This window comes from Labrus bergylta, chromosome 23, assembly GCF_963930695.1.
Source record: "Labrus bergylta chromosome 23, fLabBer1.1, whole genome shotgun sequence".
Classification (NCBI taxonomy): domain Eukaryota; kingdom Metazoa; phylum Chordata; class Actinopteri; order Labriformes; family Labridae; genus Labrus; species Labrus bergylta.
The window spans coordinates 4,737,739-4,760,445 of record NC_089217.1 but is presented as its reverse complement, the minus strand read 5'-3'; the positions used below and the strand labels follow the sequence as shown (position 1 = coordinate 4,760,445).

The following is a 22,707-nucleotide window of genomic DNA, read 5'->3' as shown; positions in this document are numbered from 1 at the left end:
CTGTCTTAAACCTCACACCATTGCACTTCACTCTCAGCTGTACTTTTCCTCTTTTCTTTTACCCCTTTTAACCTCCCTCTCAACTAAAACACTGCATCCCCCCACCCTGCAGGGTTTCTGCCTCAGGTTGTCTTTCATGGTGTAACTTTGTCACCCACTTTTACACAAAAGTGCTCCGTACTGTGCTTTCTGCTGCCACTCGACCACAAGAGTAATCCATCCATGCTGTGGAGAGGCACCTCTCAGTGTGCCCCGTTCCATTAGCTTTGAAGAGATACAGTGTGGTTGCATTGGTCTGAGGCTGTTCATGTTGCATTTATAGTGCTGTGACTTTGGTTTCAGTTCGTCACGACCGGGGTTATTGTCAAGAAAGAAACTCAATTCCAAGAACTGTTGGGAGTTCAGTCAGGGTTCCTGTAATATTGGGAACATTTGGGGATTATTAATGTTTTCTGTAGACAAAGCTAAATATCTTTTAAAGTCTTCAACCCTTTCCACCATGCGGCTTCAAAAACCTGAACTATCAGGACTTTTGATTCAGTTTTTCCTGCACTGGCAGAGCAAATTTGTCTTGGGGACAGGTTGAAATACAGTTTGTCAACCTGCTCACACTGGGGAGCTACTCTCGCAGTGCAGCTGTCGTAAATTTTAAGGGAAAAGATGGCAGATGATGCCAACGTAATCAGACACTTACCTGCTTTGTGTCTGTCTCGACTCTAGAGGTTGTGTTATGTGAATGGAGATAGACTTGGGCTGAAAGATATGATGAGACAGAGCATAAATCCAGCTGATTTAGGAACAACTTGTATCTGCCTGTCTGTTGCTCAATGATAACGCTGGCATTACACTGTTTGTTTAAAAGCTTTTCTTTAACATGAACTTGGAGTTTTTATTGTGTTGTGAAAAGCCTTTCAAACTTTGTAATGGATTGATAACACTGGACCAACTGTTAAAATGCCGATTTGTATTATGGGACGTGTCGAGACCAGCTTTTCCAAAGCCCAAATTAGCCAATTTCATACATATATGTGAAATGCACCAAGTGGTGTACCCATTAGCATGACCTAGAATTTAAATTATCACCCATTTTAGCTGCGTGTGCAATGTTTCTTGAGTATTTGAGCAAAATAGGCCCTTGAAAGTTCTATTCTTTTGGCACAATTGGGCAAACTCTTTTCCAAACTAAGAACAATTGGTTCTTGGGCTCACACAAATGGGAAATGATGGGTAGACCAAACCATCTGATCTGCCTGAGTGGTCTACAACAGGTTTCGAAGGTTGGCCCCTTTATAGGCTGGATTCTTTAAAGGATGCAAACCCTGCAATGAGTCACACATCTCAAATGGTCACTGCTGGCTCCTAAAAAACAAGATGGCTACTGTCAAAATACCAACTCAGGACACTGAAACAAAGCGGGGGAGTAGTGGCAGTTGATGCTTGAGGCCAGAAGTAAACTCCAAACTACAATATATAAAATCCCTGTTTCATTAAGTCTCTGCTCATTGGCACAGCTGTAATGTGTATATCTTTGAGTACTTGTGTTGTTTACGCATTATTCATTTTATGTATGCAGTATAATAAACGCCCTTTCTTTTGGCTATAGCCACATTGCTGAATAATCCCCCCCCCCAACACACACACACACACACACACACACATGATTATGATTCAAAAATAGTGCTGAACAGATGCTATGTTTCAAGACATTAGGACCCTGATGAAAGCAGCACACAAACATCAACACACACACACATAAACCTTCTGTAGCTGGAGGCAGTTGTGGCAGAGTTTCTGTCTTATTTGGGTTTTTGTGTCATTTGTGACTTTGGGCTATTATGTCGACTTCCTCTGCAGACTTTGCAGGGCTGAGGTGGCTCCTGCAGGACGGAGCTGAGCTGGCTGAGCATATGGTGAGAGGAAGCAGCCTACGGATCCCCCTCTTCTTCTAACTTAGGAAACAATTTGCATTTTTCCCCCATTTTTCGCTGAGGAGCCAAAGTGATAATAAACATCACTTCACCGTTTCAAATTGTATCATCTCTGAGCTGACTGATCAAACAGTGACAGAAACTGCAGTTTTAGAACTCTGGCTGGCTTGGGGTGTGTGCATATTGTTGCAGTAGTTTTGTTTTCCTGTAGCTCTTGGAAGGAAATGATTAGGCTTTAGAGGAACTTAATTGAGTACAGTAAATTATCATAAAATGTGACGTCGTGGAAGAGCTTTATGAAACAGTCCAATATTTACTACCAGCAGCCTGTGGTAACACAGCCAAAATAGTTTATTTGACTTTACTGCTTGATGTTCTGAGATCTTCTGACATTGTCTACCTTCACAAGAACAGATGCAATCTCGGAATACTGATATTAATCTCCTTAAAACCAAAACTTGCGCTAAATAAATCATTTTAAAGATATAACAATCTAAAACTCTACACATAAAGAAACAATTATTCTTGGTATAACTGCCCAGCCACACTGAAAATTCTATATTTAGTATAAGTGGAAGGAGAGTTAGCAGGGGGCACAACTCCTTTGGAAAATGATAGAGGGTCAATGGAAATTGTGAGATTTTTCAAAACATAAAATGTCACGTTCACTTATTCATGAGCTCCTCTACTGTACTCGGCTTCACTCTTTCTGAGTCAGCTGGCACCAGCAGATCCCTGCTTGTGGCGAGTAGCATTGTTAGGACAACTGTTAATGATTGAATACACAATCTATCTCTGTGGGAGTGTGAGCGACAAAGTGCCATTTGAAAAGGGAATTGGGACTGAATACAGCATTTTAAGGATTGTTATAGGACGAGTCGAGGGGCTCCCTGCAGTGATCCTGGCAGGAGTGACTGAATGTGGGTAAGCAAGGGTCCTACCCTCATTAGCGATCGGTGCCACCATCCTGCCTTTGTCACTTGAATATGTGAGCTATTATAAGTGGAAGCAGCCAAGTGCAAAAACTTACAGAAGGGGAAGGAAATGTCTGAAAAATACAGAGAAACAACAAGTCTGCTTTTATGTCTGGCAAAGAGTTGTGGTGCTTGCCCGTCTGGAGACTTTCTGCAAGGAAAACTGGGTGGCAGTCCTGCCAAGTATCTGACATCTGGCCAGACAGCAAGGTAGAGATCTTCTTCTGTGGTGCAGAGAAGCTGTGCATCTGACCAGCCACCTGTCCACCTCAATATGCAGATGGCAATAGACTGACGAGGTGAAGACTGTCACTGACGTCAGCATGTTAGAGCTGAGTTGGTATCATACATGATTAGATTTTCTTGGATATTAATCGACAAAATGACAGAAGACGTGTTTTTCTATCGAAGTAAAGTAAATGCCTACACTTGAATATTTGAGTTATTGTAAGAACTAAGAACTAACTTTTCTCAAAGAAATTATTTTTGGCATTACAAGAGTTCTGGTTTCCATTTGTAGTATGACGAGAACAGAAAGTATTGTCAGATGAGGTTTGATTGGGTTCTAGTTATATGAAAAATTGTTGGGTAAAAGAGGCAGATCATGATTCTAATGCAATTCAAGAACCAATGTACCATTGTATGCTGATGACATAGCGTTCTACCTCTGTAAAGAGACACGTGAATATAGTGTACCCATCTGTCAGTCATATCAACTACACCCCTAATATTAAAGAATACATGACCTTTAACCTTGATTTAATCAAAACAGATGAGCTCTAAATAAAATCACCCCATGAACAGTCTGTACCGACAAATATGCGCTATATAGAGCAAGACTACTTTTCTTGCCGAAAACATGCTTATTTCTGCTGTCAAAATGGGTATTTTAACACAAGTGTTAATGGGCCTTTAAGGGCCTTTGGAGCCAGCCTAAAGTGGACAGTCGAGCAATTGCTGTTTTTTTAAACGTCCATATTGTATACCCTAGAGTCACCCGATGCTTTACCGTTGTCAGAGATTGGTAAATGGGTCCCAAATCTGAAGACATACAAACCTGCACACATACCAAAGTGCCAGGTGTAGGGAGATACTGCTGAAGTAAGTGCCTAAAAAACTTGACTGGTCAAAGTGTGAAATATGAAATATGCCTCAAAGCAAGTCCATCTGTCTAGCATAGTGTCCTGGCTATAGCTCCACAGAGTCCAAGGAAATAACTTGACACACAAGACGTGTGTCTGTCCTCTTCTAAAGCCTATCCCTGTCTTCTCCCTCCAGCTGGCTCTCCTCTCGGTGCATCTGTGAGCCTCAGCACTTACACAGGGAGGTGTCACTATTTGCTTTCAAGGCATTTAGCTAATGCTATCGTATCCCAGAGTGATGAAGGGGAAAAATCAGCAGCAAATGCTTCTCCATATGGGTGCACAACTAGGTTCTTGGCATGGCTGAAGCTTTCCACCCTCGGTTTGCCTAGTCATGGCCTGTAGTTTTATTGTTCTTATAGTAAATGGGCCATATTTAGAAATGAATCAGAAAAAGGATAAAATGGAAGCTATTTTAATAAGCTTCAGTGCCTTAATGTTGTTCAGAGATTTGAGATACTGAATTATGAAAGAGTGTATTGCACCACTCTTGTGATTGAATTCCCATGCCCACATGAGTGATTGTATCAAACAGGATAAGGCTTTCGAAAACCGTCTGAAGTCCTGTGCAGGTGTACCTGTGGCTGACTCCTGAGGCTCTACCTTTTTATTAAAAGATTCTACTTACCCTGAAGTGACTGTCTGTGTAAATGTACCCAAACAGATGCAGCTGTTATCTAACTTACTCTGTGTGTAGCTTAGATTGTCCTGATTGTATTTTCTTCTGTTTCATCTCCATCCCCCTTGCAGCAAAGCAAACAAATGGTGCTTTCATTGAATAAAGTTGTGCTCTGAGTACCGAGGCACTCTCCGGAACCAAACAGGATTTTCTAAAACGAGGACTGTTAAACTCCCCCTTAGTATATCGTATTTCTTTGGATGCTCAGAACAAACGGTGCTCACATAGACACTACAATGTGATTAAACTAATGGACCATTTTCATTAACTTACGGATAAAAAAAACATGTCATAATATCCATACAAGTCCAACAGTTCCAAATATGTGTCACGGCATCCACAGGGTTCTGGATATTTCTCCCTAGGCTAGTAGATTGATACGAGAATTATCACAAGGAAGCAAAAACATGCCAGCATATAACAGCTGTGATGTATTATTGGGTTGCTGCTAATGAGAACTGCCCACTTACAGCACAAACAGAGCAGCATGGCCCTCCCATTGGAATTGCCTTTGTTTATTAGCCACCATCTGTAAAGCAAGAATTCATTGGTGTCCTAGCCTTGTTTTGGTCTTTCAACTCTAGAGAGAAAATATCCATGTCTCTCTGGCTTTCTACATGTTAGACTCTTTTTTCACCCAGGACTCATTCTCTCCATGTTTCTGCCATTTCTTACTGGGCAGGCGACTCACACTCGGCTTGTGCAAGCTTGTTAGTTGAGTGTATCAGCCCAAAGCTCCAAATGTTGGTGGACTAAAACAGACAAGAACATAAGACAGAAAAGAAAAGTTCAATGTGTTGATTCTCAGTGGGATAGTCGTACCAGTCACTTATACTAGTACCCCATCACTTTTACAGGTAGTCATTTAAATTATTATTATGATTATCTATGAGAAATAGCATGTGATTAATAGCGATTATAAAATGAATGCATTATATAAGACTAATTAATCGTGATTAACTTGTTAACAGCCGTGTTTACCTTTATATGCCAGAGCAAGTCTATGCAAAAACTGCAGGTACATACATTGCTACACTATGTTGACTTTTTTGTGTTAATACAACAAAATAATACCATTGTCCCCATGTGAGGTCATTTTAAAAAGAAAAAAGTAACTCCAGTTTAAAGATAACGCTTGGTTTGTATACACATCGGGTCACACCAATCCCAAATAGCGAGGAGAGAGTGAAAATGCATAACAAACAAACAAAAGCTCAGGACTCAGGGTCAAGCTTCAGGAAGAAAAATACAACTGTTAAGAAAAATGTATTGGAAGGAATACCACAGGGGGAAACAGAGCCTTGAAAACAAAAATGAAAACAAAGTAAAGCTAAAGTGTATTAAAGAGATAAGACTGATTCTTTATCGCTCAAACGTTTGGATTCTAGCTGTACCTTGTAAACGAACAGAAATTATTACCTTACTGGTTTTAGCAGGTTTTCAGTGAAACATCTGCAGTAATAAAAGGATGGTAACGGGTAGTGCATGCTCAAAAAGCAACGGGGAACATCAAACACAAAAACTAAGAGCCATCTTAAAAGCATACATCTCTGCATCCTTTCACTCAATGTTCCATTTAGAGAATAAGAAGAATCAGGATGAGAAGATTTAGCATGTTTTAACTGAATGTTGTTTTTGTCCAATCCGACATCAGAACAGTTACTTCCTCAACCTTTAGTCTGTACCAACTTCATCTGAATGCTCTATTTTTTATTAATGAAGCACTTAAGCGTATTTATCCACCTACATACACCTTAACTGAGTCACAACCCAGCGTGCATCAACTCGACGCAGTGCTGAGTGACACCTTTAACATCCATTCTGCTCTCCTCGACTCTCGAACCATAAATGGAATACATTAATGCACCATGATTTTTATGCAGTGCTCCTATGGAAGACATAGAGATGTGCTTCTATATCTGCCACCTCGAGAGTCCCTGCTCCCCATCACTCTCAGTCACAGCTCTTTATTGCCACATTAGTGATTTCATACGTATGCTAAGCTCTCCCTGTGGCTTAGCCATGTGCTTCCCTCAGAGAGGTGGAGCAGACGCCCAAGGGACTGAAGTGAGCAATTAGCTGCCTCTTCAAGTCCCCATGAAACAGCTAGCAGAGTGCTATTTGATTTCATGTATCTACTGTACATGTTTCCTCTCAACGCAAGTAAGGGACTTGTCTTGGATATTGATTGGCATTGCAGCCGCTAATAGCCCTGGAGTTGGCTAGTAGTAGTGTTAAAAAAACTGATTTGATTTGTCGTTGATGGGTAGATTTTAAACTTTGATCGTGAGGGTAAAAATCTAAAGAGCGGAAGATCAGGTGAACAGCAGAGAGAGGGGCAAACAAGTCAAATTAGAATGAGAAAGTATTGAACACTAACTTGCTAGCTAGCTTGTAGGGCCTGTGCTCTGGATGGTAACTTTACATTCTCAAAGGCTTTATATGCGATTTTTTGATCCAGCAGATGTCGCCCAGCATGAAACCAAAACAACTTGCGCTGCATTGTTGTGTTAGCATGCTAATGCTAGCGATCTTTATTATGCTCGTATCTTCGCACTGCATGTAAATTTACCTGAAATGAGCGTGATCTAGAAACGCAGTTAAGCAGTGAGTACAGTATGTTATTCTTCTTTTCTCTAGTCCCTCAATTAAACAACTTTTATACATGAGGGGATGAGCCGACCGGCCGTCCTGGCGATGTAAACAAACTGAAGATAGGACTCGGAAAGCATCACAGACAGTGGGACTCGGGTGTTACACCCATTGTAGACAGTCATGACTCACAGAGTTGTTTTCAGAGGATGTACTTGATTTATATTATATTTAAGTGCACATATTACGCCTTTATGAGAGGGCTCCAAGGAAAGAAGGTTGGGATCCAATGCCCTAATCTGCCACCCCAGTCCAAAAGTCTGGCTCCGGCCCTGGCCAGAAATCTTGCTACAGTACTTATATTAACTTAGGGAACAGGCTTTTGTTCCCTATCTATTTTGATTGAAATGGGACGTGAAGGACATTTCAATCACAAGTGGTCCACAATGTCTACATTTCTTATTGTTTTTCATGGTTTACTTACTCTGAAGAAACATCCCTGCATGACTGTGTGGATCCACACACAGATGTTTTGTCTGTGACTTTCAGTCAATCCATAGCCAGATGATTTGATGTTCTCCTTCTATACGCTAACGCAGGAGATAATTCAATAGACGTGGGACCGACTGGGGCGACAGGAACGAGCCTTGTCGTCTTTCTACTGCTGCGTTTACATCCACACATCTTATGGCTCTCTGCAAGCTGTCAGCCTGCCTGTTGATCAATAGCTGCACTCGAGTGTCCTCAAAGAACACAGCGAGGGATGGAGAAATACATCAACACATAATACACAGTGTTTATTTATATTCCCAGCATGCGTGCCCTTTTCTTTAGTCCCACTGTAAACACTGTTCTGCTGATGGCACCAGTGATAAAACGAGGTGCCAGCTCTTATTGTCTGCCTTTACTCATCACCCGGGCTCTCTTTTATTCTCGCGCTGTGCGGCCGTGGAAAGCAGACATCGAGGGGCCACTCGAGAGTTGAGCTTCTTCTTCTTCTTCTTCTTCACAGTGGCCTGATAAATCCCGAGTATAAAACGACCGTGTCATGAAAGCTGCAGAGATTGGACAAGAGAGCAAGAATGTGAAATTGAAATTGAGCGCATGTACTTCAAAGGGGAAGGCCGGGATTCAATCAAGGCTGTGTTCACTGATCAACTGGAAACAAACGAGAGGATGGTTTTAGAGTATGATGTAAGAAAAGTCGGAGTATTTCCTCACTGTCTTGCATTACGTATGAAGAACTACGACGGCTGAGCGAAAACTCTTTTGTCCAAAAACAACTAATTAGAAGAGGAGAGTGATGTATTGCTGAGCCGTGATTTATTTTGAATGTGTCCTGTGCAGAATGTGAAATCCTCTCCTCAGCTGTTTGGATATAATCACTGCGTAGCTCTGGGCTATGGCTACTGCAGGCCAGAGGGTATTCTCATAATTTACCCCTTGCCACATTGTATTTGTGTTTTCCCTGACCTTGATTCAAGGTAAGCTCTCTATAATATCACAGCTTACACTTGCTAATACACTGCGGTTTGACCTCGCTCTCGTCGGACTACGCAGCTTCTGACTGGTAATGGTTATTGTTTGGAAGTCATGACCCTCGATTTAGCTCGCCCGTTTTCACCCAGGCATGAGAGCTAAGTTGACAAACAGTCATGCCTGTAAGTGGTTTTCCATTTGGACCTTTGACCTGACTACATAAATTGGACTTAACGTATAGCTGGGGCTCAGTGTTTTCTATTTTTATTCAATTCCACATCCACAAAACAAACACACATATATATAGATCTGCTAAATAGTTCCTGAAAGGCACATCATTTCTGGAAATGTGAAAATATGAAGATAAATAAAATGCTTTTAAATCTCCTCAGTTATCTCAAGAACAGCCAGGCGGTATGCTCTTTTCAGAGGTGGTATGCTCTTTTCAGAGGTGGTATGCTCTTTTCAGAGGCGGTATGCTCTTGCTCAGGTTGTCCACAATCCATCTGACTATGTGAGAGCGTAGCAGTTATGAATCTTAAAACGCTGGTTGCAAATTTATTTCCATAAAAAGCCAAATATGTAGTTGCAACTATGTATTTAAAACAAAAGAATACATCAATATAAAATGCAATTACTTTCTATTTTTCTCGGCTTTTCTTGGTTGACGGGTGTCTTGACCCGGCTCTTAAAGCCTGACAAAATCACAAGAATTGTACGTTTTATGTTAACCAAACGGTGCAAGGTTTATTACCAAAATGCCACCAAGATACCACAAAAAAAAAAAAGATGGTGCAAGTCAGGAGCTGTGGTGATGGTGCGACGCTCAGGATGGATGCGAGAGAGTGGGTGGTTGACAGCCCCGATCTTTAAATTGCCTACACCTGGGTGCCTGCCCACATCTGCCCAGGTGTGGCAGAACACCGCCCACCAGCGACCTGCGGGGGACACAAACACACTGACAGAAGGGCAAAACACACTGAAATCTTCATATATTTCAGGGATTTGAACCCAGTCTCCCCGACTCTGATGAGAGAATGATTGAAGCTGCCTCTCTGTCAACTGCGGCCCATAATAGAGTCTTTAGAATTGGCTTTTAGGCTTTGTGTATGCATTATTTAACTCTGTGTGATACAGTGACCTACTATAGGAAAGGCTATTCTTAACACCAATTACCACCTTCATCTTCCCTGGAGAGACTCGGAGAATGAGGGGGCACAAGAGAGAGATTTCAATTGAGATAGATAGCAGCGGTTTATCTTACACTACTGTACCACACAGAAGCCCCCCCCCCCCCCAACCTTCCCTCCCCTTTGATGATGAGCAGACGATATCTCCGCTGTATTCGAGTGTGGGAGGTGGCATCCCCCTCGTCCTTCCTCCTCCTTTAGTGGTTCAATTAGAGAACTGTGTCAGGCACTCCCATGCTTCACATCACCACACACATTCAGAAACACACCAACCAGAAAACTGAACAATTTATGTCCCAGTAAAGCTGCTCTCCGGTCACAGGTTCCCATTCAACCACGTGGAGAGCTTCACACACCTAAAGGCTTGAATTAGCAACAATGGGAATATCGGTTGCTGTATTTTGTGTCACTTCTTAATGTTTCAGTATGAAACATTTTGCTCCTGTTATTTCCATTTCCATCTATATTAAAAAGTAAACAATCTTCAGGAAAGGTAAAGGGGTAATAATGGATTTGAAGTGACTAAAAATGTAAATTCTCGTTGCCGTTTTTTGTTTTGGATTTTGAAAATTTCAAAAAATGCGAGAATCGAGAGACCAATTACTTTGAGTTTTCTGTGGTTTCTTTCATCACAAGAAGTACACTGATTTACACAACCAAGGACACCCATGTGGTCATCACTGCTTCCCTTTATCAGGGTTAAGAAGGTGGATCTCATGGGACCAGCAATGGAACAGAGGTGCCATACTAATGTTTAAGGCGTTAAAGACACTGGGAAACCATATCCACCATAGCCTTCAAACGACGTTATTTAGGGTCTTAGGTTCATTACATAACCAATCTATCCGTTACATGTACCGCTTTTCCCGGTCGCATGGGGGGCTGGAGCCGATCCCATCTGTCATTGGGCGAGTGGTGAGGTACACCCTGGACCGGTCAGCAGTCAATCACAGGGCTGACATATAGAGACGGACAAGCAGCCACACTCACATTCACACCTATCGACAATTTCACAGCCCATGTTCACCTTTTTTTTCAATGTGAATTTTCAAAAAAAGTAGTCCATAAAACATCTGCCTGCCGGTCTTTCTCCATGTTTGTTTACTCAAAAGACAGGTTCTTTCTACATGAATGGAATCTGTGACTGTGTGGTGTGCTGTTTAGGTCACTTTGGCGCTCTCCAAATCGAGAACAAAATTGTTAAAACTGTGTTTTTCTATTTTTCAGGCCAATCTCCCATCGGCGTCAAAATTCCTCATCCTTCCCCTCCCAGTTTGACTCACCACGACCAGTCACTGTGAAACAATGAGGTATGTTAAGAATAAGGGGAGGGTTATGACTCAGGGTTGGGGGTGGTGGTGGTGGCTCTTATCAGTCCAATTAGTGCTTTAATGGCTTCAAGGTCAGGTCCTGCTGCTTTCTAAAAGACGACACATGCTTTTAACGCCCTCACAAGCTCCTCGTCTACGCACGAGGAGCTGAAAGGTGTCACCCCATATGGGGAGATTGTCTTGTTCTCTGTCTGGGTTAAAGGTCTACAGTAGCTATGATAAGACACTGTGGTCTTCTCTCAGTTACATGCATTTTTATCTCTGTCGGTTAGTTGTGTATCTGTTGTTTGGTGCGGGGCAGACGGGGTAAAGTTGGTTTGACATGGTTTGAATCACATGTCCACGATTCCTCCATTGCCTACTTTTCATTTGCCACACCATACAAAATTCCTCAACTTGACTGAACATTTCCTGAAATAACACCCAAAAGGTTCTTTCCATGCCTCATCCGTTATTCATATAATTTCTCCAGTATGACCCACGGTGGTGAGGCATACATTTCTCAGCAGTCGTCGTATTGGACTAGAGTGCCTGGATCTCGCAGTGAGAATGGTCAACACACCAGTATATGCAATATAGAGACCCATCTGCAGTGCAATATCCAGCAGTCAACGAGATGCATGCTTTACAAATGCACATAAACTCTTGCATGTGCTGGTTACATTTTACACATACATGCATTTTTAGTGTACCTGCCTGTCCGTCCCATTATGCAAGGCGTGTGTGTGTGACAGGTGCAGGTGGATTTTTTTTTAATGCTTGTAGAGCGACCACGGCCTGCAGGAGAGAAAAGCGAAGAGAGGGTTGGTAGGGGAATATTAACGGCAGAATAAAATGATGGTGACAGCAGAAAATGGCAGTGGCGCTCCAACATGGTGCTTATGGATTTATTTGCTGTGTGTGACTTGCAGAGGGGAGATAGAGAGATGTGTCACTGAGAGTCTCTGGGTGACATTTTGTTATCACTCTCTCTGGTTAGGGCTCACTCACAGGAGACCTACTTTATAAAATGGCATAATGATCCCTATTTGATGCATCAGGGGTGACGCCTGTTATGACACATCATCTTTAACGTTTCATGTCGTGCAATTTCTCGCAGTTTGTGAAAGAGCAGATTATTCAACTAAACTGGAATTTGAAGTGGTTGGGTGTGCTTAAATAAATATCTAACGAGTATGATTTCCTTTTCTCAGTTAGAACTTTGATTCTAATCAGCTCCAATCTGGAAATCTGGGATGCGGTTTGGTGAACAAAAGCCAATTTTCTTCAACAAATTACTTGGAACTGGAAACAAAACCCCTTCGTTGCTTTGCCAAATTGCAAGCAGTATGAGGGGGTAAATGGGAATTCACCACAGCTACCATCCCAGCATTTGTCCCAATAGAGCAACATTTTTAAAAACATTCCTTAAAGGTAAAGCATGTAGAATTTTATGACAATGTTTACATTCAAATATCTAAATTAATAAAAAATTGACTAAGCCTATGTTATAATTTTTTTTTGTTGAGTACTTATATTACCTGAAATATTTAAACAGTTTTCAAAGCCAGAGAAATACAGAATTCTATAGTTGTCTTGCTGTTGCAGTCGCCATGATAGAGCCGCCATAACAGACACAAAAATGTTTATCGTTGCCTTGGAAACACCGGCTTCTTCGTCAAAGACCACTTCCCATTTAAGGTAATAACAAAGAGAAACACACCTAATGTTCAAGTGCAGCCTGATCTGCTGGCAGTCACCTGTCACCGATCCATGGATGATGCAGGATCATCAAAACTGTTTGTCCGATTAATGATTTATTGATCAGCTCAATCCACAAAATTTAAATCCCACACAGTTTGTAAAGCATCAGTGTTAACACGAAGGACACTATGAAAGTGGGAATGTATCACCTGTAGCTGCCATGTCCCCCGTATCTTCCTGTATGGTGAGTAGAATCTTATCACAGGGCACGATAGCATGCCGGTTAAAATAAGCTCTTCTAAATTCAGCAAGTTCAAGAAAGGTTGCCTATTGATTTTTTTTTTTAGTGGTACTGCATCTCATGTGCTCCTGTGATGCTTTGAAAACACCTACAAAGACGTGATTCTGTGCGTCACCTCCAGCTCTCCTTGATAGTGCATGCACACAACACAGCGTCTGCTATACAGACACCATCAGATAACAGAATTAGATGCTGAGCTCTTTTCCCATCAATTATCCGGTTGCTCTTCCATGTTTAGGCTCCTGCTGCTTCTCAGTCATCCTTTCTCCCCAACATCCTTGAGGGGGGGATAAGTTGAAATGCCATATCGATTTCTGCCATTTCTCACATTGTTGCCTTCAGTGGTTGGCTGGTTTTTGGTTGTGTTACTTTAATTCTTTCTTTTTTCCAGACTCTCTCTCTCTCACTCTCTCGCTGACTCTGTGAGGCAAAGCTTCATTGTACCTTGTCAGATGAAACAGTCTATAAAAGTAGAAAGAAGCTATACTAACAGTTAAAAAAAACATTTCAAGTCTGGTTGGTGCGCAAAGAGTGTGAATAACTTTTAAACATAAAATTGTGAGACATCAAAGCCTTCTGGAAATGCATTTTCTAAACCCAAAGGGAATATTATTCTCCTCTTTTATTTTCCTCTCCTCTCTTTGTTCGTTTACAATTTCCACTTTTTCATCTTTGTTCTCTTGGACAATGCGAAGGTATCCAGGGATTTCAGTGTCAGTGGGAGAAAATGATTGCATATTTTCAATTTTCATTCGTTTGCATTTTAAAACATTTAAAATCCCACAGCTTACCATGATTCACAACCAAACGCACTCGAACCCCAGGAGCTACTGCTGCAGTCGTATTGTCAAATTAAGTACTTATTGCTCAGATCAAAAGAAGAGTAATTATGTAAAACTTTTAAACAATGAAAATCCATTTGACAGGCTGACTTAAAATGTGTGAAAATAAACAGGTGAAAATGTGTGCAGAAAATCTTGGTAAGAAGTCAAAATAGTTAGCTAGAAGTGCCAGTTGACCTAGACGTTAGTGTATAAAGGCTTGTCCTTGAAGTGAGGGCCATGGTTAGGGTCTGTCCTGTGGCTCCTTCCCGCATGTAATTCCCCACTATCTTTCTAATTCACTTTCCCATCTGAATAAACGCACAATAGGCTCCAAAATAAATCTTTAAAAAAAAGAAAACGGTTAGACTAACAGTTGAGATTAATAGCCAGAGGTATGGAATTGGTTGTGGTAGGTAACTAAAAGTAATCCCTTAGGGGTGCCGGCTGTGTGGTTAGGGTGTGTGCCCCATGTTCAGAGGCTGTAGTCCATGAAGTGAGCGGTCCGAGTTTAAATCCGACCTTTGGCTCCTTTCCCGCAGGTCGTTCCCCACTCTCTTTTCCTAATTTCCAACGCTGTCCTGTCTCTACATGAAGGCATAAAAAGCCCAAAAATAAACCTCCAAATGTAAACGCGTATAAAACTGGAAAGCAGTAACAGAAAAGCAGTTTAAGTAGTAAAAGAAACAGAGACCGTTGAAGTAGCTAGCTTGAAAGAAACCGTTAAAGTAGTTAGCTTGAAAGAAACAGAGACCGTTGAAGTAGGTTAGCTTGAAAGAAACCGTTAAAGTAGTTAGCTTGAAAGAAACAGACAGTTGAAGTAGTTAGCTTGAAAGAAACAGGCAGTTGAAGTAGTTAGCTTGAAAGAAACAGGCAGTTGAAGTAGTTAGCTTGAAAGAAACAGGCAGTTGAAGTAGTTAGCTTGAAAGAAACAGGCAGTTGAAGTAGTTAGCTTGAAAGAAACAGACAGTTGAAGTAGTTAGCTTGAAAGAAACAGGCAGTTGAAGTAGTTAGCTTGAAAGAAACAGGCAGTTGAAGTAGTTAGCTTGAAAGAAACAGGCAGTTGAAGTAGTTAGCTTGAAAGAAACAGAGGCAGTTGAAGTAGTTAGCTTGAAAGAAACAGGCAGTTGAAGTAGTTAGCTTGAAAGAAACAGGCAGTTGAAGTAGTTAGCTTGAAAGAAACAGGCAGTTGAAGTAGTTAGCTTGAAAGAAACAGAGACAGTTGAAGTAGCTAGCTTGAAAGAAACCGTTAAAGTAGTTAGCTTGAAAGAAACAGACAGTTGAAGTAGTTGGCTTGAAAGAAACAAGCAGTTGAAGTAGTTAGCTTGAAAGAAACCGTTAAAGTAGTAAGCTTAAAATAAATAGAAACAGTTAATTCGCTAGCTAGTAGTTAGCTTGAACAACATTTGACTCAACACCTACCAAACCATGACCTTATCTTTAATTTAACCAAAAGATGTTGTACCTAACAGTGACCAAACGGCACTCAATGGAAACATTGGATCATTATGTCTTTGGTAGATGAAAGGGGACTTGAGCTCATCTGATGTTTGGGCATTTGCGACGAGAAATTCTTCACCTTGACACTGCTCCATATCCTTTTAATCATTTAAGGCAGAATTCACAATAGGAGTTATTTGATCTTATTCCTGTGTAACTCTCACTGTCCTGTGTTCAAATACAATACAAAAAAAGAACTTCCTCATTTTGCTGGCTCCCCCTTGACACCCTTCAAGGACCCTCTGAGGTCCTCAGACATCACATATCATTAAACTACAAAAAAAACTGCGAAAGAAATGGGGTTACAGCAGGAGGGTCTGCCTCTCTGCAGTGGTCCTTCCCCTCTTCTTTGTCTCCGCTGATTCCTCCCTGCAGGTGCACAAATGAAGAACAGACTCACTACATTGCTCTCCGGCTTTGTTTTAAGTGCAGGACTTGAAAGGCCTCAGACTCCCACCCTGTTAATTAGGCAATTGAGAGATCTGAGGCACAGGGGTAATTTGGGTTAAAACAGCAACGTGTGTCAAGCATTTATACAAATGGCATTTGCCATCCACAACAAAGGTTGGGGGCAGCTGTGATCTGAATGCGAGGTCTTTAATATTTCCTTCCGCTTACACATGCACAGGTTATTATTGAGCAGGTTGGTCGATATGCTGGGGTACGTACTGTTCCCTCTTTTCAATGCGCCCAAGCATTGGATTAAATCTGAATTACAGGTTCTGTTAGATGAGTTTTGTTACTCTCTCTTTCATCGAGATGTTTTACTCGTCCACTGAACCAAAGTTTGGTTTGCAGGAGAGAGAAAAAAGAGCAAAAGGGGGGAAAAAAAGATGGATTTGAATGGATTTCGCTGCAGGAAGCCAGTTCGTTAAATAAAAATCATGAGAGAGCATCACAATGTAACTTCAAACAATGCATTTATGAGTAGGCTGGTTTTTTTCTTCAATGATCACAAGCACTGTAGCCTTTTAATAACTCGTCTGTTATTTATGGAAGAAGCAGGCGCAACCATGAACAAACCTTGATTCAAAGATTTTAATTTATAGCTCAAAAACAAAGGAGGAAAATAACCTCATTCAGAGTATTGCCATCAGTTGATATATATCTTCACTGGCTTGGTGGAGTCTCTGCGGAGGATTTCTTTTATTCTTTAACTTCACTTCTGCTGGGTTCACATTGTGATAAATCGTGGCGGTCTGACCGCTCAGCACACAATAGAGGAGATGATGGAGAGAAAAAACCCCTTCATTGCACTGATTTATTTGCTCTTTCTGTCTTGATCATTACTGAGCTTTTCAAGTAGAACAAAGTCATGCTTCAAATTTCTGAAATAGAAAGTGAAAATACAAATTTGGAGGGTTGGGAGGTTGCTTGTTAAAAGTGCAGTCTCTCCTGTCTAATTAGATTGCCATATCTAATTGTCACCCTCGTTCTTCTCCAAATCAGCAATTATCCTATTTGCTTAGTGGAGGATACATGAATTACTTTATTATTTTTACAATAATTATGTTTTGTTTCTTACAAATAAATCTAATCTACCTGTCCGACAAGTCCTCATACAGAAGTGATTATTGTGTTTAAGGTTGAGTTAATACTCTGGCATTTAAAACTTTAAATGCCAGTGGTGTAGTACCCAAAATCTGGGGCACAACCATTACCAATCCATCCAGCCAAACCTCCTGCTTTCTGTTCAGCATTTTCCTTCTATTTGTCAACCATCTGATTCTCAAGCTTAGTCGTCGGAACAACAGTGTTTCCATGATACAGGCCATCCGAAAAAGCTATGTTTATTCCGACTCCTTTTATTCACATCAGGGGAGATCAGCCTTTAGAGATCATTTGGTGCCTTTTGCAGTATACCTTTTACATCCCTGCTGCTCCTCGTAGCTCTCAGCAGCTCGGCCTCTTGCTCCCTGCATCAACCCCCAGTGTTCAACCTCTTGCATTGTCAGAGAAACACTCTTATAGAGAATGCATTTGGATTGAGCACACCCTGATAAATTTATCAACCGGGAAAAAAACAGGAAATAGCTGTTGGATTGTATGATTTTGCATTCTGTTTTATGAATGTATTGTGATGCTCTACACTAGCAGCTTGCGTACTGAAGCCCTCAGGAGCCCAGGAGGCTTCTTTACTGTTAGCCGCTTGTAAACAGCCAGGCTATTGTGTATCAGCTGCTTGGCAATGCGTAGATGCTGCTTAACCTCTATGATATTGTTTTATATCCACTATCAACAGCCATAAGACATTTCCCACACTGATTATATCCTTCCCATATCACATATCCCACCGCTTATCCCAAGAAGCCTGAGGCTAAAAGAAAACATGATTTAAAATTTTGTGCAGAGCTCAACCAGTAAGCTTCTGAAGTAGACTTTCCCCTCAGAAACACCAGGAAATGCTGGTAGAGACTTGCTTGGGTTTGGGTAAATGAGGCTTCATTACGCCGAATCTTTAGGCATGACCTTGAGTTTGAGGTTAATGTGTTAACATGCTGACACTGGTATGTTTCATAGCCGGTCAGCAGGTTTGTGCTGACGCTCTCTGTATTAACTAATAGTCTGGTTGGTGGACACCCAAGACACCCAGTCCTTCATCTTACGGAGATCCAGGGATACAAAGACAATTACTCTGATCACAGGGGGCAGCACTCTAGCACAGAGTCAACATGAAAAGGATGGCCTTTTATTTACAAGGCAGTCCATGAGAACAATCGGTAGTTTTTGGTGGAAAAAACGGGTAAACCATCACGGCGGCCTCCCTTAAAGAATCTAATCTTCAAAACCCAGTCATGTGAGAAGTTTAGCTTTCAAACGACTCCTAAGAGAGCCTCAAAAAAAAGCTTTTGTACATCCTAAAAGTCTGCCCTATTTTCCAGCCTTTTAAAAAACCTTTACTTTGTGAAAGACGCCCATTATTTCTCACATTGTTTGTCTGAGATGAGCAAAGTCACTCCCCTTTAGGCACCTACTCTACAGACTTGCCATTAATGATGGCCTGCCATGCCTGGGCTGAGAGATGTGCCTAATTAATTCGACATGTAAACCAGGCCTTATTCTAAACAGACCTTTCCGCCGAATGATACAGGCGTCAATCAAAACCACTGAGACGCAGTCAAGTCGTCGACTAGAGTCACTGTCATGCTTTTGGGTTGTTAGAAATAAGGGCGGAGGCGAGCCTGTGGAAAAAGTACAGCGCGCATTTGTCATGTTTGAAATCAGGATGGGATTAGGGACGAGTCATATTAGTCATCATTAGGGAAGAGAGAGGCAGGGAAGGCGAGGAAGGAAATCAGCATCCCCGTCTAATAAAGCAGCGGAACAGAGTTTCACTAAAACTGCATTTCTCTTCTTGACAGTTGCAGAAGTGATTTTGGAAATGAGAATGTGGCATGGGAATTCACATTTTTATATCAAATATCCCTTTAGAAACACAAGTGAAACTCACTTTTATACTTAAAAAAAAAGACTATGAGTTTGCTTCTCAAGCATTATCATTTCAGTCAGAGGATGTTTACGAGGAGTGCTGAAAAGTACGAATCGATGAGTTGATTGACACAAAAATGAGAGTCCCTTCTCCACTCAGATGTGTTGTTCTTGTATTTTTCTTTTGCGTGGTTTATCCTTAAAAGAATAACACAAATGACATGTCCAGACAGGGAATAAAACGTCTTCAATAAAGTCGCCAATGAGAAGCTTTAAAAACAGTTATCAAGTTGTTTAGCTATCAAAAGATTCAGTACTTTTTGGGCGGTCTGACCCTTTAGGAGTATCAATCTAACAGAACCAAAGTCACCTTGTGCTCTGTTATGGAAACTTTTTTGCACAGCCTTTTGGACATTTTACACATTTAACAGATTTCATCATTCTTTTTTGCTGCTCCACACAGAGCAGATCATTTTTCCACTTCTATTGCAGCTAGTTACCGCATGATGACATCTCTTGTGCTCTCCCACACTCGACCACTGACAGTGAATACAAATGCAATCTTTCAACTCAGACAGACCGTTTGCTTGATCCCATTTCGGGGCGGCACACCATTGCCCATCCTCTTCCCCGTGTTCACAATCTGTCGTGTCTCATTCTCGGCTTGTGTCACTGCCTTCATCCCTCACATCTCTGTCTCGTCTAATGGATCCACGGACGCTCTCTAGATACTTCATTATGGTGACAGACATCAGCCGGACAGGAACAGTGCACACCCTACTTTCCACTTTTACACATCTTATTCAATGAAGGGAAATCATCAGAGAGGGCAAGACGGCAAAGCCTTGGTTTAGTCACACCCAATAAGAAGTGAACATTTGCTTGTAAAAGCAGCATGTTGACGACAATGGCAGCAAGGAAATGTATCAGTAAGAGAATATTAAACTCAGTCTGACAGGCTAAATTGCTCCCCGGTTGACAAATCAGAGTTCTGTAAGAGAAAGTGTCACTGGCATGATCTTCTTGATTGGGCTTCAAGTGATAGTTACAGTTCTTTATTTCATTTCTTTCAGATTCAATAAGGAAAGACAGCATATCAAGCCCACAAGCAACCAGACTGTAACATAGCTGTCATGGAGACGAGGCGCTTTACAGCAGTTAGGATGTAAATATGAAACGAAGTGGTACACCGTGTTAATAAGACACGGTGTAAAGGAATCTGTCTGAGTGGAAAGCAGGTGTTTAAATCACAAAGTGAAACACAAGTGGAGTCTGACAGAAGGAAGAACTTGGGAAACTTTCATTCTCAGAAACAGCCTGTTCATGTTTACCAGACTGGCTGGTGTTCAAATAGCTGATTTAGAACTATCGCTTCTGAATCCAAATTTCTCTGGCTGGAGTTTTCTCACATCTGTTCAAATGGCAGTTTCCAGTTAATGCTTATGTTTTAGGAACATTTTATGGAACGCTTTAGACTCAGGTCTTTCCCGCTGTGAGGCAGCAGTCAAAACCACTGAGTTCAAACCACACTGGGGGCCGCTCTCTGTGGGTTTGCATGTTCTTCCAATTCTTATACAGATTTCCTCCGGGTGCCCCAGTTTCCTCCTACATCAAAAGGCACGCGTGTTAAGGATATGCTTCTGACACTGCACTCCACCAAGGTGCCAGTCTTACATCAGGAGCTGTTCATTCAAGCATCAGAATGTAGATTAATTCAAATGCAGAGGACAAATTCAAGATGGGAGTGAAATGTTCTGTTTCAGAAACGTGATTGTACTTCAGATTAAGGCTTGAAAGACTCCCTACAGTCACTGCAATTCATCTTGCACATATAGACAACCATGGCTCTAAGATGACGCACGTGTTAATTGTAGATATAAATGACTGTAGTTTTCTTAAGGCCAAGTCAAACTTGCATGTAAGATGCAACATTTTGTGAAGTCATCTCATTTGGATGGGATCTTCAGGATCAGCGGATTCACTGTAGATGTTAGATCTTTTATGTTGAGTTCAATTATTCGACTTTGACCAGTGAATTTGCACTGCTAGCTTAAAGTAAGCCATCTTGCAGTCCTAAGGTACCAAATTAGCATTTTTGCATTTATTCAACATCGCACAGAGTATAAACCACTCAACAGAAGAAAGACATGTGTTGTTCTTCTTGTAATATATTGAGATTTCCCAACCAGAGAAGGTCAGTGGCTGCACTGTCCACCATCAGGGGGTCCTCATGTTCTCTGATAGCTCCCATGTTCCCGCTGTTAATCGCTTTATTAACTGCACTTTCTGCAATTCAATTAAAGGGAAGCGTAATGGTGTACAATGTGTGGAACAGCATTGACCCCTGAGGCAATCCACAGTCCCTCGACAATTACCCGGCCTTCTACGAGAAGAACTGTCTGAGGGGGCAAAGGATTATTATGTGAGCGCTTTATGGACGGTTCCTTTCAGAGGCAATATGGCTGAATGGAAATAATGTTAATGTGAAGTGAGATGATGTGGATTACTGTGATTGTGAATGAATCAGTGGAAGAGCTTTTTGAATAATTCAATTATCCATAACCGAATTGAATCAATCGTGCGTCAAACATGCCCTCAGCATCTTTGACACCATGTTCCCAGACTTACGGGTGGGCAAGGTTAAAGTAGTGCCATTTCTTCTGTTCTGTGAAAACCAACGGAATGTGAAAACAACCACAATCCCAGAAACTTCAGGAAGTCATATGATATTCATGGGAAGTCCTCGGATCAGGTTTCATTTGAGGTAAATCCTTTGGGTAGGCAATCTTTCCATTGCCCTTATATGTCATATTCAAATGTAGGCCAGCCAATCTTAAAAAGAAAGTGAGCACTGGGGAACTGAATAAGAAATCGTAGGCCAATTGTATCGACCTCTGTCCAATTTGTTTACATGGAAACTAATCTGGAAGAAAAGTTTCTGTATAATTGCATTTACATCTGGTATATTGCCTCGATAATGAAGGTGAAGACTGGTGACAGGACGCTTGCAGGAAAGCATGTAACGCTTTGATTGGGCTGTTTGATGAAGACAGGGTCAGGACGAGAAGCAACACTTTTTTTTTTGCGCACCCTTCTAATGCGTCCCCTCGCGACTGTCCGACCCCCTTTTTTTCGGCTCTCATTATGAAAGTGCATATGCAGCAAAGTTCTCACTACCATAATGTACCTCTTCTGGAGTTAATTAATGGCCTAATTAGGGGGGACTCATTAGCAATGAACTGTAATTCTCTTATTTCATCTGCTCATTAGGCGACAATATTCATAATTAGCGGCATTAGGACGATTAGTGCATGGCACGTTGGCCAGCATCAGGTCCCGTTTAGTGCCATAGGCGTTCTGCTGTGCACGCAGTGAGGTCTCGTATCGACTCCATAAATCAGATTTTGATGGATAACAAAGCTTATAACAAGTATAGATGCAGGACTAGAAGATGTGTGGATCTAACCAAGAAGGTCAGTGTGGCCAAATCAACTACCATGAACAGGATCACATCATCAATAAAAAAGCAGAACATAAGGGCAAGCGTCCATAGTGGTGGGTGTCTTAGCATTCACTCAATAACGGCGAGTTCTCCAGGGAACAGGAATCACAATCATTAGCAAGAAAACAATTCAGATGTCAGTACCGCTCACCTCGG

At 41.5% G+C, this 22,707-nt stretch overlaps 1 long non-coding RNA gene across 1 annotated transcript in view; it reads left to right on the top strand.

The window, feature by feature from the left end:
• LOC114921071 (uncharacterized) overlaps nt 1-22,707 on the top strand; it is a 114,532-nt gene that overhangs the window by 75,263 nt on the left and 16,562 nt on the right. Inside the window, exon 2 of the long non-coding RNA XR_003809378.2 lies at nt 11,212-11,294. This is a non-coding gene — a long non-coding RNA (uncharacterized lncRNA). The remainder of the gene's footprint in view (nt 1-11,211; nt 11,295-22,707) is intronic.